Source organism: Aotus nancymaae, unplaced genomic scaffold (assembly GCF_030222135.1).
Source record: "Aotus nancymaae isolate 86718 unplaced genomic scaffold, 86718_ANA_hifiasm-v0.15.2.pri h1tg000041l, whole genome shotgun sequence".
NCBI lineage: Eukaryota > Metazoa > Chordata > Mammalia > Primates > Aotidae > Aotus > Aotus nancymaae.
Window position 1 is genome coordinate 24,048,555 of NW_026988455.1, and position 14,134 is coordinate 24,062,688.

Here is a 14,134-nt window from a genome sequence, read left to right on the forward strand (position 1 = left end):
ATGCATTACTTTTGAGATCACAAATCATTTTTAGAGTAAGTCATATACATTATCATATATAAGCAATATAAACAGTACAATATAAACAATATTTAAGGAGTTAGGATTATTGGAGATTTTCATCTTTTCTTTTACATGTATTTTTCAGTTTTCCCTACTGGAGATGTAATAGTTTGGAAGACCTTCTATAAGGAACAGTGTACAATGGATCCACGGAGACTCAGAGCGACCTTCCTGGGAAGGCTGGTGAAAGGCTGAGGTGGAGAACAAGCCACAGCTGTCAGGCATCAAGGCTGTTTGGGATTTAAATTGTTCCTTGCAGCTCTGGCAGGACTCGTATTTCTTGGACAGGATTTATATTAACATCTTACCAGAAAGGGTTTTAAAAATAGAAAAGACTCCTGAGAATGGTAGAGAATCTCATGCTATTATCTCATTTTCTAAGCTAAATTTTAGAAATACACACAAAGCTACTTATCTTTTCGGTTCTCTTTTAAGCCCAGAATGGTTTTTGTACCTACAGCTGCTTGCTGGGGCTGCTGGAATGAAGTACCTCTGACTCAGTGGCTTGAAAAACAGAAACTCATTTCTTCCAGTCCTGGAAGCTGGAAGTCTGAGATCAAGGTGTCGGTGGGCAGGGTCAGTTCCTTCTGAGGCTGAGGGGGAAGCTGCTCCCCTGGGCTTGTAGCTGGCAGCTTCTCCTGGCATCCCCACATTGTCTTCTCATACACTGAGCTGTGTGTTTTTGTGTAAAAATTCCCTTCTTATAAAAACTCCAGTTTTATTAGATTAGGACCCATACTATGGCCGCATTTTAATTTAATCATCTGTTAAAAGAGCCTTTTTCCAAACACGGCCACATTCTGAGGGACGGGGAGTCAGGACTCCAGCATAGGAGTTTGGGGTGGCACAATTCATCCCATAACAGTGCAGCTCTTCGTGCCTCTGTGTTTATAGGTTTGCTGTACAAGAGTTATGGGAATCATTGGTGATTCATCCATTCCCCTGTCCCCCAGCACTGGGTTCCTGGCAGAGGCTGATACCGAGGTAAAGTAAACAACAACACAACCGAGGTTTCTGACTGGGCTCTGCATGGAATCTTGATTTTCATTTATTGAGCAGAAATGAACCCGTCGCAGAGACTGGCTCCCAGTGGCTGTCACTACCCCTCCCCACCGAGGCAGGGACATCACTCAGGTTGGCAAGGCTTTTGGGATGGCAGATCCTAGAACTCTCAGAAGGCCTTCCTATCTCCAGACCATTTTAACTTGTGAAAAGCATTGAGCATGAAACGTGGTAGCTGGCAACAACGGTGGCCTTTCTGTGAAATAACCACCTGCTTTCCTCCCGTGGTTCATTCAGTGCAGTAGGAGATACACATGCCAAGATGAGCTGGGGGACCATGGGGTAAACAGTTGGTCATCGGAGGCTGCCTGAGTCCAGGCTTTAAAACTGGGAGAGACCTTAGCGATGAACTGGTTCAGCTCTCTCATTTCTCATAAGAAAATGATGACCAGTAATGAGAGTATGTCCAATAATGAATGGTTAAGTGTAGTAGAAGAAGGATTACATAAACATGTCAAAATACTTAAATACAAGAAAGGATGAAAATCCATCCTAGATATAAACCAAGGGAATGGAAGATGCATGCCCACATGAAAACTTGCATATACATGCTCATATCATCATCATTCATCCTAGCCCCAAAACTGGAAACAACTCAGATGTCCTTCAATGAATGAACGGACAAACAAAATGTAATCTTATTCTGCCACAAAAGGAAATTTTTTGACACATGCCATGACATGGATGAGACTTAAAAACATTATGCCAAGTAAAATAAGCCAGGCACGAAAGGCCATAAATTGTATAAAATATCCAAAATTGATATGAAGTAGACAGAACCAGTGGTTGCCAAGGGCTGGGGGGAAGGGAAACGTGGGGAGGGACTGCTCATGGGTTTCTTTTGAAGTGGGGTGTTCGCTTTATCATGTAGGTGTCCCCCTGCACGCTGAAGGGGTGAGCCTGTGAGCCGTGGGAGGGTATGGAGGGAGCAAAGTGTGAAGGGTCATGGAGGCACAGACATCAGAAACTGGGAGACGAGAAGGGTCAGCCATTCCAGTGTTGCTCACGTGACCCAGGAAGACAGCAGAAGGAAAGGAAAGGGATCTGTTGAACCTAGAGGCCGAGTCTTCCATGAGCAAGTAGGGAGATGAGGGGGTTACATCAGGTTTACTCAGGCCCTGTCGCCTCTGGGAGCCGTGATGGCTCTGCTGCACAGTGTTTCATCTGCGACCATGGATTCTTGACATACCACCATTTATAGGTGGGCTTCTAAGGGTGTATAAGCCCCCCAAAATGGTATGCCAGATTCTACGTGTGCAGTACACAGCTCACATACGTTCTCTTTCCTTGAGAAAAGCTTTCATAACTCGTCAGATTTTCAAAGAGATAAGTGATCTAAAAAACCAAACTAACCTAAGAATCACTGCTATAAAGAATTTGTGAGAGGAATAACTTGATGAAGACTATAAAAGCTGCACACGGACATAGGAGGGGCACGCAGCTCTTAGTCTGGCCTGGAGTCTCTGCCTACCCAACCCCAACCCAGATAGCTGGAGCCTCCAGAGGCAGCAGGACTGCGAGACCAGAGATAGGAGGGAGGGCAGGCTCTGGAAATCCACAGGGCACTCCCCGCATCGCTGAGGAACTCGCCAGTGACGTCTTCAGGGGGCAGCTGCTACCTACGTTGCTGAACGGAATTTATTGACTTCAGCTGGCCTCTGCGTAAGAAAAGACCTTTCAAACGAATATAAGAAAATTCCAAGTATACAATACAGTATTGTTAACTGCAGTCACCATGCTGTACATTATTAACCCAGAATTTACTCGTCTCATACTGAGGGTTTACACCCTTTGACCAACATGTCCCTATTTCCCACACCCCAGCCCCGGGTCAACCACCATTCCGCTTCCACCAGTTGGGCTTTTATACACTCCACAGATAAGTGAGATCATGCAGTATTTGTCTTTCCCTGTTAAACTTATGTTAAATGTTCTCACCACAGATGTGCGCGTGCACACACACACACAGGGTAACTAAGTAAAGTGATGAAGGTGTTAACTAACTTGATTGTGGTCATCATTCCACAATATATGCATATATGAAATCATCACATTGTATACCTTAAATTTATATATTGTATATGCTGACCATACCTCCATAAAGCTGGGAAAAAATATATGGAGTGCTAAGCTCTCAACAATAGTAGTTTGCAGACTAGAAACCAAAAAACAGGCCTGGTTGTTTTTTGTTTTTTTTTTCAGGACATGTTCAGCTTGACTGATGAAGACTATTAACCTCCAAGATACTAACAGCAACTTGCAACCTGCCGTGCTAGCTTTCTCTGTTCATAGCCTTGCATGAATTAGGAGAAAAAATAAGATAAAAACCTACAGTTCTTTTTTTTTTTTTTTTTTTTTTTCGGTGCTCTACACGTTCAGAGAAACTTCTCTAGTAACGAACTATAGAAATGATCCCTGAAAGTATAGTCTTAAAAACCTACAGTTCTTAAAGACAATAAAACCACATGAAAGGTATCTGCTGCAGGGATTCTAAAGACATGACACATTGCTGTCCTGCGTCTCTGTGCTGTCCACTCACCAGCCGCCCGCCCGCTTGTGTCTTTCTCTCCCCTACACCTCCACCCACAGGCTGCCGGCTGAGGTTGCTATGCAGACAGAATCGCTCAGTGACTGATCTACTTCCTATTTCTTTAATCACATAACTTTTCCTGATTATAAAAGCAATGCATGCTTATTATAGAAACTTTAGAACATAAGAAAGGTATAAAAATGAAACTATGACCCCCAAAAATAAAAAGGATACAAAACTGCATATGAAGTTTCCCAATTTTGTAAGAGAACAGTAATGATTTTGCATCTATGAATGGAACAAAGGCCCGAATGTCGTCTTCCCTCAATATTTTCAGCCTCACCAGCCTGGGAGCAGAAGTGAGCTTACAGGGCCTCTCTTTGCACCTCAGTTATGGCAGCTCTGGGCCACTACCTGCTGGGGAGGCATCCGGACCCCCACTGTCTCACTTCCCCAGTTGTTTTTGTGGGTGGCCAGAAAGTGCTCAGATGTCCTCTGGAACTGGACTCCACAGCTCCCAGGCCCTGCACAGCTGCCCCAACCCCACCCTTGAGAGTGTCCAAAAAGGGGGCTAGTCTCTGGTCCTTGTTGGGCTGGGGTAGAGGGAGGCCAATCCCACCATCCTTTCCCATCCCCATCAGGGTCTAGCCTGAACTCCTCCTCTCTTAGCCAAAGCTGAACCTTCCTGCACATTGATCCTGGAAATAAATGCTCTGAGGGGCCACCGTCGACCATGCAGAGGGAAAGCACTAAGTCCCTAAATATCACACACTCTCCCTGCACCTGCAGGTGCTGAGATGGCAGCTAGTTACAGACTTCCTTTTCTATATCCCTGTGCATTTTCTAAACTCTCCACAATAAACATTAAAATCACAATAAAGAAGAAATCAAGAACAAAAATGTCTTAGTATGCTGCATTTATTTAGTGAAATGGTTGATGAAAATTTGCATTTTACTTATTTCCAATCATTATGTAGCTCTGTTAAAACCTCACCAAGAAGTCAGAACATGAAGTTCATACAAGTATTTGGTGGACTTTGGGAAATCTTGAAAATGTAGGAGGCAGCCACATAGAAGCTTACGTACTCTGAGAAGGATACAGATGCAGTCTGAGGGCCACACGTCTTTGGTTTGCATTGGCACTGGGCCCTGTTTGCTGTCCAGCAGAAAACCCCTGCCACCACACAGTGGGACTCTCTTCTCCATCTCTACATTCCTTCACAGCTGAAATGACCCAAAATGAACCAAAAAATCTGAACAACAGCCCTCAGCCCTAGACCTTTCCTCTGACAGAGTCTACCCAAATGAGAAGGAACCAGAAAAACAGCCATGGTAATATGATAAAACAAGGCTCTTCAATACCCCCAAAATCACACTAATTCACCAGCAATGAATCCAAACCAAGAAGAAATCCCCGATTTACCTGAAAAAGAATTCAGAAGGTTAGTTATTAAGCTAATCACAGAGGTACCAGAGAAAGGCTGGTCCCATTTTTTGGATTTCCTTATAAGGAAATTTTCAGAAAATTTCCTTATAAGGAAATCCAAAAAATGATACAAGAAGTGAAAGGAGAATATTCAAGGAAATAGATAGCTTAAATAAAACACAATAAAAATTTCAGGAAACTTTGGACACAATTTGAGAAATGTGAAATGCTCTGGAATGTCTCAGAAATAGAATTAAACAAGTAGAAGAAAGATATTCAGAACTCAAGGACAAGGTCTTCAAATTAACCCGGTCCAACAAAGACAAAAAAAAAAAAAGAAAAAAAATATGAACAAAGCCTCCAAGAAGTCTGGGATTATGTTAAATGAATGAACCTAAGAATATTTGGTGTTCCTGAAGAAGAAGAGAATTCTAAAAGCCTGGAAAACATATTTGGGGGAATAATTGAGAAAAACTTCCTGGGCCTTGCTAGAGACCTAGACATCAAATATAAGAAGCACAAAGAACATGTGGGAAATTCACTGCAAACAGATTTTCACCTAGGCACATTGTCATCAGGTTATCCAAAATTAAGACGAAGGAAAGAATCTTAAGATCTGTGAGACAGAAGCACCAGGTAACCTATAAAGAAAAACCCACCAGATTAACGGCAGATATCTCAGCAGAAACTCTGGAAGCTAGAAGGGATTGGGGCACCAACTTCAACCTCCTCAAACAAAACAATTAACAAATAATAAATAAATTTCAAAATATAATAAAAGGACGTGGAGAAAGTTGTGTTCCAAATTTTACTGGAAAAAAGTCTTATCTCGATGGTGCAATAAATGTCAGTGGAGAATGAAACATCAACGACCTTAGGCTTCAGCATCAGGGGCCAGTAGGAAGCCCCGCACCAAAAAAAAAAGAGCCTTGTTTTGGCTGACACAGCACCAGAAGGGAAAAAAAAATGCTTTGTTTTAAGCTTTTCTTCTTAGAAAATTAAATCATTTTATTTGTTTTTCTATAATGAAAGAATGTAACTCTTGAGTGTCTCCATCTGTTAAATCTCTCTGCACATGATTCCAGAGTGAGGATTCCATTTAGAACATTTATCAGGAATTCTGATTCCAATATTTTGGAAATGGAAACTCTGAAAAATGGTGTTTATAGTCTTTGTAGAAAATACAAGAAGCAACTACCTGAAATCTCAGGGGAAATAAGACAAATAACCTATTTAAAAAAAAAATAGGCAACAGATTTGAACAGATCCTTAAAAGCAGATATGCAATCGCCAATAAGCTTGCGAAAAGATGCTTGAGATTGTCAGTCACCAGGGAAATGCAAATCAAAATTACAATGAGACACCGTTCCATGACCACTGGGATGAAGAAAGGAGAAAGACTCATCACACCAAGTATTGGCAGGGATGTGAGCCAAGTGGAATGGCGCAACCACTTTGGAAACTGGCATTTTCTTTAAACATACAGTTAAATATATAACTAATATATAGTCCAGATGTTATTAAGCATTTATCCATGAAAAATGTCCACACTAAGATATATACAAGAATGTTCATGGCAGCATTATTCATAATATCCTAAAACTGGGGACCACTCAAATGTCCATCAACAGATGAATGAATAAGCAAAACGAAAGTAGAATTTCCATATGATGAGTAGTACTCAGCATAAAAAGGAACAATTATGGATATGCAAATATATGGATGAATCTCAAAATCACTATGCTGAGTGAAAGTAGTCAGGCACAAAAGGCCACAAATTACACGCATTCATTTATATAAAATTCTAGGAAAGAGATTTTTAGTGACCAAAAGCAAGTCAAGGGTTGATTGGGGCCAGAAGCAGAGGGAGGGAGGAACTACAAAGAGGTACAAGGAATCTTTTGGGGGTGATGGAAATGTTCTGTATGCTGCTTGTGGTGCGCACAGCTGTCAAAACTCACTGACTGTACACTTTAAAGATGGGCAGGATGGGCTGGGTGCAGTGGGTTGTGCCTGTGATCTCAGCACTCTGGGAGGCCAAGGCAGGTGGATCACCTGATGTCAGGAGTTTGAGACCAGCCTGGCTAACATCATGAAACTTCATCTCTACTAAAAATACAAAACTTAGCCAGGCGTGGTGACCCATGCCTATAATTCCAGCTACTTGGAAGGCAGAGACAGGAGAATTGCTAGAACTTGGGAGGCGGAGGTTGCTGTGAGCTGAGATAGTGCCACTGCACTCTAGCCTGGATGACAGAGCAAGACTCCATCTAAAAAAAAAAATGGGCAGGATGTCACACGTAAATTGTACATCCCTCAATAAAGTTGATTTTTTTTTTTTTCTGAGACCAAGTATTGCTCTGTCGCTTAGGCTGCAGTGCAGTTGCGCAATCTCGGCTCACTGTAAATTCTGACTCCCGGGTTTAAGCGATTCTCTTTCCTCAGCCTCCTGAGTAGCTGGGATTATAAGCAACTGCCACCGTGCTGGACTAATTTTTGCATTTTTAGTGGAGACAGGATTTCACCATTTTGTCCAGGCTGGTCTCAAACTCCTAACCTTGTGATCCACCTGCCTTGACCTCTCAAAGTGCTGGGATTACAGGGATGAGCCACTGCACGTGGCCAATAAAGTTGATTTTTAAAAAATGTTTTAGGCTCCTTCTTAGCCAAAAAATCTTAAAACCTTAGGAGATCTGTTACTTTTTAGGTGAAATTGGAGAACAGAGCCTTTTCTGGAGTCTGATATCTGAGGACTTGGAACAGGCAGTGCTCATTTTCAGGGCACCTTCAGGATTGCAGAATAATTCGCACAGTATTTCCCTGAGGCAAACAAGATTTCAGTCTATGAATAGGTTTCAGTCTTTGCTTTGGTAGAATCTTTTTCAACACAAGTTTACTCTAAAAAGTAAAGCTGTTTCCCCCCCAAAAGTGAATAGTGCCATGACACATTATACTCTCCAAGGAGACTGGTCCCTGTCGGCAGACACTCTTTGGAGAGCCACATGACAACTTCTCCTGTCCTCAGTAATGGCCCTGCACTTGTGTGCAGGGATGCCAGGTGGCCATCAGTAACACATGAACTTCCAGTTTCTCCTACCCAGGAAAGAGAACTGTATTTACAGGGGTGATCCTTCCACATATTCTAAAGCCACTCCTTTGCTGTGACTGCCTGACACTGTGGCATGTGGCTGAGAAACTGGGTGATTGTAATTGGCCCATCACCATGACCCAGTCTGGTTAGCACGGTCCCAACAAAGCCAAGGTCACAGGTGAGTCAAGGTCAGGCGAGGAGAGGAGATGGTTCACTGTTCATGTGTCAGCACTGAAAGCAAACAGCAAATTAATTCCTTAAGTACATCTATTGTCTAATTAAAAAGAAAATAACAGGTTTGGGGCCATAACTTCTACTAATTCCAATTCTCGAGTTACCCATGAAGTGATAGTGGCAATGCATATTTATCCATGCTGCCCATGTTTGGATGTATGTTAAAGAATGAAAATCATAACTGGTACCCCCCAAAGCCTTAAGAAATAGAACTCTTCAGCCTTGAACCTGCCATCCCGAATGGCCCCTCTTTCTCTTCTGAAATCTAAAAAACTCCCTGCCTGTCGGGCTTTCCAGGGGAAACTGTGGGAGCCTGGAGTCCCTGACCACTGCGCCAAAGGACTCTCCTTCCTCAGCAGCTCCTGGTCCACCTGAGAAGTGCATTTGCACGGCCAGGACAAGGACAAGGAAGCAAGGCCAGTGGGGCTCTCTGCTCCCTCACGACTAGCAGTAAGAATGAACACCTCCCAGGCACAGGGGTCCTCAGGAGCACGATGCAATTGGACAGACTCCTCCTGGCAACAGTGTGAGTGCTTCATGAAGACCTGCCCTGGGGCAGGAGCCCAGGACCCAAGAGCTGCCCAGATGAGGCTGTGACCTTACCAGGAAAACAACCTCTTGTAGGTGCTCCATCTCAATAGTGTTTCCAGTCAAAACACAAAAGAGGATTATAGATGGAGGAAGAAGAGTAATTCCACACACCGGCTCTGCTTTCCCCTCTCCCATGGGAAACTGGGATTAGCCAGTGCATGCCATCTCTCTCTCTCTCTCTCCTCTCTGCCTCTCTCACTGTCTTTCTCTCCTTTGCTTTCCTGCTGTCTCTGTTTCTGTCTCTTTCTCTCGCTCTCTCACTTTGTCTCTCTGTGTCTCTCTCTCTCGCTCTGTCTTGCTCTGTCTCTGCCTCTTTCTGCCTCTCTCTTCACCCTTTTCTTCTTCTCTTTCTCTGTTGCACTCTCCCACACTCTGTCTCCTGAATCTTGGTGACTGCCTGGGGTGGGTGGGGTGGAATGCAGAGGAAGCGATACTGCGTGGCCTCCAGAGCTGGGTCTCAACAGGAGACACTCGGGTTGGTCTGGTCCTCTCGGTTTCTCTGTGTGTGTCACTCTCTCTCCCTTCTCTGTCTCGCTATCTGCTTTTGACTCTTTCTCAGTCTCTTCCTCTCCCTCTCTCTCTGTCTGCCTCTCTTCCTCTCTCTTCCCTTCTTTCTTCTCTCTGCCTCTCTCTTTCACTCTCTCTTTCTCTCTCCTTCCCTCTTTTTTCTCTCTTTCTCCCTGACCCTTCTATGTCACTCCCACCCTCCCTTTCTTTCTCCCTCTCTTCTTCTTTATCTCCATCTGTCTCTCTTTTTCTCTCCTCTCTCTGAGTACCGTAGGTTCCATTTAGACATGGACAGCTCAGATGAGGGGGTGTGGAGGAAAGTAATGAAAGGTCACAGAGGACTTGGCACAGAACCAGCTTTGAAAGACCAAATTCCAGGCCTGAGAATGTCGCATTGTATTAGTGCAAGGTTGGCAAAAGAAATTAGTGCTGATGGTTGAAAGAGTGGATGGGGGGAGATGGAGAAAAGGAAAATGCAAATAGTCGGTTTTCATACTTTTCACTTCTTTGCTTGACTTAAACATATTGTTTCCCTAAAGAGGAGCGCCCCCCTCCCCTTAAAAATAGAAGCAGCTTAGTGTTTGGAGCAGTCCCTTAACTTTTGTGTGGCCTTGAGTGTGTGGACAGGATGAAAGTGCAGCTTTAATGACAAGGACTGGCCCTGGAATGCTGACAGGAATAGTGACTGAGCAGCAACTTCGCTTTCCACATCTGAGCAGGATTTATATTCCATTCACCAACCCTCAGAGGAATTTCCCCTGTCTCTGATTTGGCCTTGTGAATTTTCTGGCTCATAATATCTCTGAGCAGAAGCAAATGTCTGGAGGGGGGAATGATGGTTGACAAAGAGAAGCAGCTCTTTGTCTCTCGCTGCAGTTAAAAAAAAACACACACAGATTCCTAGTTTCATGAGCATGACTGCATTTTGATCAAAACCAGGGGCTGGGAACAGACTGGGTGTTGAGTATCTGGGCTCTTCCTTCAAACAAGACCCATTTAGGGACTTGGCTATGGCCAAGGAGTGGGGGACAGAATGGGCCTCACAAAGGTCCTTGCTGGGAGGAGAGACCAGAGACAAGCTAAGCTCAGTTCCTTGTTTCTCAAGAGGACTATAGCAATTTGGTGAGCATAGTCTCTGGAATGGCAACAGGGTGTTGCTTGAGGGGCAACTCATAGCTGGGCCGTGCGACCCTCACCGTCCATGCTGGTGAAGCAACGTCCTCTTCAGATGCCCCCAGCCAGTGGTCCAAGGTCCCACGCTGCAGGGGAGGGCATGGTTCCCAGTGGCCTCACCCCGCAGGGGCTGTCAGCATCACACAGGCTCTAGCTTCTCCACGTGGGGGTGGCCACTGAGATCTGTGTCTCCACCTGAAGGTGGAGAAATACATTTTTAAAGTGACAAAATAGGCCTGGCGTGGTGGCTCACACCTGTAATACCAGCACTTTGGGAGGCCAAGGTGGGCGGATCACCTGAGGTCAGGAGTTCAAGACCAGCTGGCCAGCATGGCAAAACCCTGTCTCTACCAAAAATACAAAAATTAGCTGGGCATGGTGGTGCGCACCAGTGGTCCCAGCTACTCAGGAGACTGAGGCAGGAGAATCGCTTGAACCCGGGAGGTGGGGTTGCAGTGAGCCAAGATCACGCCACTGCACTCCAGCCTGGGAGACAGAGCAAGATTCTGCCTCCTAAATAAATAAATAAAATAAAAATGACAAAATATCTGCATTTAATTTGTCATCATGATGATCAAACACTCATTAGTAGCTCCTGCTATAGGTCATGCTCTGCGAAGGCAGAAAGTAGAAAATATGGTCCCTGCCTCAAACTGCCTGTGTGTATTTGGAGAGGGGCCATGCACATTTAAAAAGGATGGAACAGACTGTAGCATCTTAGGGTCACTCAATAACTCACGTTATTCTTATTAGATGTGTATATACATACATACCTCCCTCTTTTGCATATATAAATAACATCTCATACTGGAAGTGAAGTGAGAAATTGGAAAGTCTTTCCCTAACTCTTTAAATAAGTTATTTGACGATATGCACTTTACTAGATTCTAAAATTCTGAATTCAGAAACACACGGACCTCTGGAAAAACTGAACTGGACATCAGTAGATTTATGTTTCTGCCACTGGGCAAACGCTGAGGAAAATGCCCCTTTGCTGGTGTAAAAGGAGGGGTGAGCCTGTGGCTTCCAGCTGCTGTGCTGACCCAATAGCACAAGAGGAGTCACTGAGCCCACCCACTAACTGGGGCTGCTGCCTCCCCACGGGGGTCGGAACAGAGCAAGTCCCTGGGGGTGCATCCTGTGACTTAGAAAAAATTATCCCATTCATGTTCTTTTTAACCAATGGATCTTGCATTGTATTGATTTAGGAATTCAGCTGGGCATAGAGGAAGAAGACTTTTTCCTGGATTCTTGACGGTCTTCTGCCAAACAAAGTGTTTTTACAGAAGGAGGTGTAGGTGCCGGTGATGGGTGACTTCTCACGGCAGTGGAAATGAATGGCTACGTCACGCCTTCAGAGATGATGTGTACCTTTTAATGCCTGTACTTGTTAATATAAATTTTAAAAAAAAACTAGAAAACAGACTTTTGTGCATTTCTGGTACTTAACTGATGGTTTTAAGGTATTAAGTTCATAAATATCAGACCTAGCCCCATTAGACAAGCGGATAAGGAATTTATCTTTCAGCTTTATCTGACAAGCTCTTCTCCTGGGCTATTCCAGTTGGAATCTTGTCTGCATTCCACCTTTTCATCAGTAAAACTCAAACTTTCCTAGAATCTTTGCCAAGATTCACTAACTAGAAACCTCTTTCTCTAGCTGTGAATACAATTCTATTAACAAAAGATGAGGAAATGGAGCCCGTGGATTCTAGGACTTAAAACAAATATCACTTCCACAACATAAGATTATGGAGCTTGAATTTTCTGTCCAACTTGCATATTAGAAACAATGCCATCACTTCTAACGTTCTAATGTTCAGAGACTATTCCTCACCTCAGTTTAATATACGTTACTGAGATCAATTAAAAAAAATTTTAAGTTTTTATATTGTGTTTTTTAAATTTAAATTTTATTTTAGTGAGTACATAGTAGGTTTAAATATATTTATCAAATACATGAAATATTTTGATACAGGCATGCAATGCGTAATAATCACATCATGGAAAATAGGGTGTCCAGCCCTCAAGTGTCTATTCTTTGTTACAAACAATCCAATTATACTCTCTTAGTTATTTAAAAATGTACAATTAAATTATTATTGACTATAGTCACCCTGTTGTGCTAGCAAATACTACATCTTATTCATTCTTTTTAAACTACTTTTTTGTACACATTAACCAACCCCACCTGCCCTGATCCCCTCACTACCTTTCCCAGCCTCTGGTAACCATCCTATTCTCTAGCTCTGTGAGTTCAGTTGTTTTGATTTTTAGATTCCATAAATAAATGAGAACATATGATGTCTTTCGTCCTGTGCCTGGCTTATTTCACTTAACATAAAGACCTCCGGTTCTATCCACGTTGTTGCAAATGACGGGATCTCATTTTTTATGGCTAAATAGTATTCCATCACATATACGTACCACATTCTCTTTAACCATGCATTTGTTGAGGGACACTCATCTAGCTTTCAGATTTTGGCTGTTATGAACAGTGCTGCAACAAACACGGGAGTGCAGATATCTCCTCCATATACGGATTTCCTTTCTTTTGCATATATACCCAGCAGTGGGATTGCTAGATCACGTGGTAGCTGTATTTATACTTTTTGTTTAAGGTAGCTTTGACTATCCTGGCCTTTTGTGATTCCACATAAATTTTAAAATTGTTTTTTCTATTTCTTTGATAAAATGTCACTGGTATTTTGATAGGGATTGCTTTCAGCATCTGTTGAAATATCATTTCTTTTAATGCTCCCTAGTCTCCTGGATCTGGGTCCAGTTCAGCATAAGGACTTACCTAGGAGTTGCAGTCCTTGTGGCCTAGACTGCCTTTCATGTTTATTTAGAGCCCTAGAGCACTTTAGCCCACAGTGATGAGGCTTGTGGGAATTCAAGTTCAGACTGCTGAGATCAGTGATTCCCTTATGGCTTTGGCTGGTTTAAATGCTCTTTCCTGGGAAGATGTCAGCTGAGTTTGGTCTGGTTTCACTTTTTGGTATAACAGGACAACACTGAGTTCAATGCTTCATAATTGCTATGCTCTCCCTCTTTCCATGGCACAAAGCTGCTCTCTACACCACACCACCACTACTAAGGGGATGAGGGAGTAGTGGCATTAGTGATTCAAGACTGTTTTATCTACCTCTTCAGTGTCCTTTTCAGTAATATGTGGTTAAAATCAAATGTGAGTGCTCACCTGATTTTTGGTTCTTACAAAGGTAGTTTTATTGTGTGTAGTTAGTTGTTAAATTGGTGTTCTTGCCAGGGGTGGGACAATCAGTGGAGATTTTTTTTTCTGCCTCTTGCTCTGACCCCCAATCTGTGTTTCTCTTTTAAAAAAAATTCCCAAGTTTCTAGAATTGGACTTAGAGGTTCAAATTCTTGAGTAAGTAGCTCTGTTCCAGAAATCTATTTTCAATCAAGTAGAGACATAAACACTCTGCCAGCCTCA

At 43.1% G+C, this 14,134-nt stretch overlaps 1 pseudogene; it reads right to left on the reverse strand.

Annotated features, from left to right (window-relative positions):
* Positions 1 to 3,436: 3,436 nt before the first annotated feature.
* LOC135268741 (small nucleolar RNA U3) lies at positions 3,437 to 3,556 on the reverse strand (annotated as a pseudogene).
* Positions 3,557 to 14,134: the final 10,578 nt, after the last annotated feature.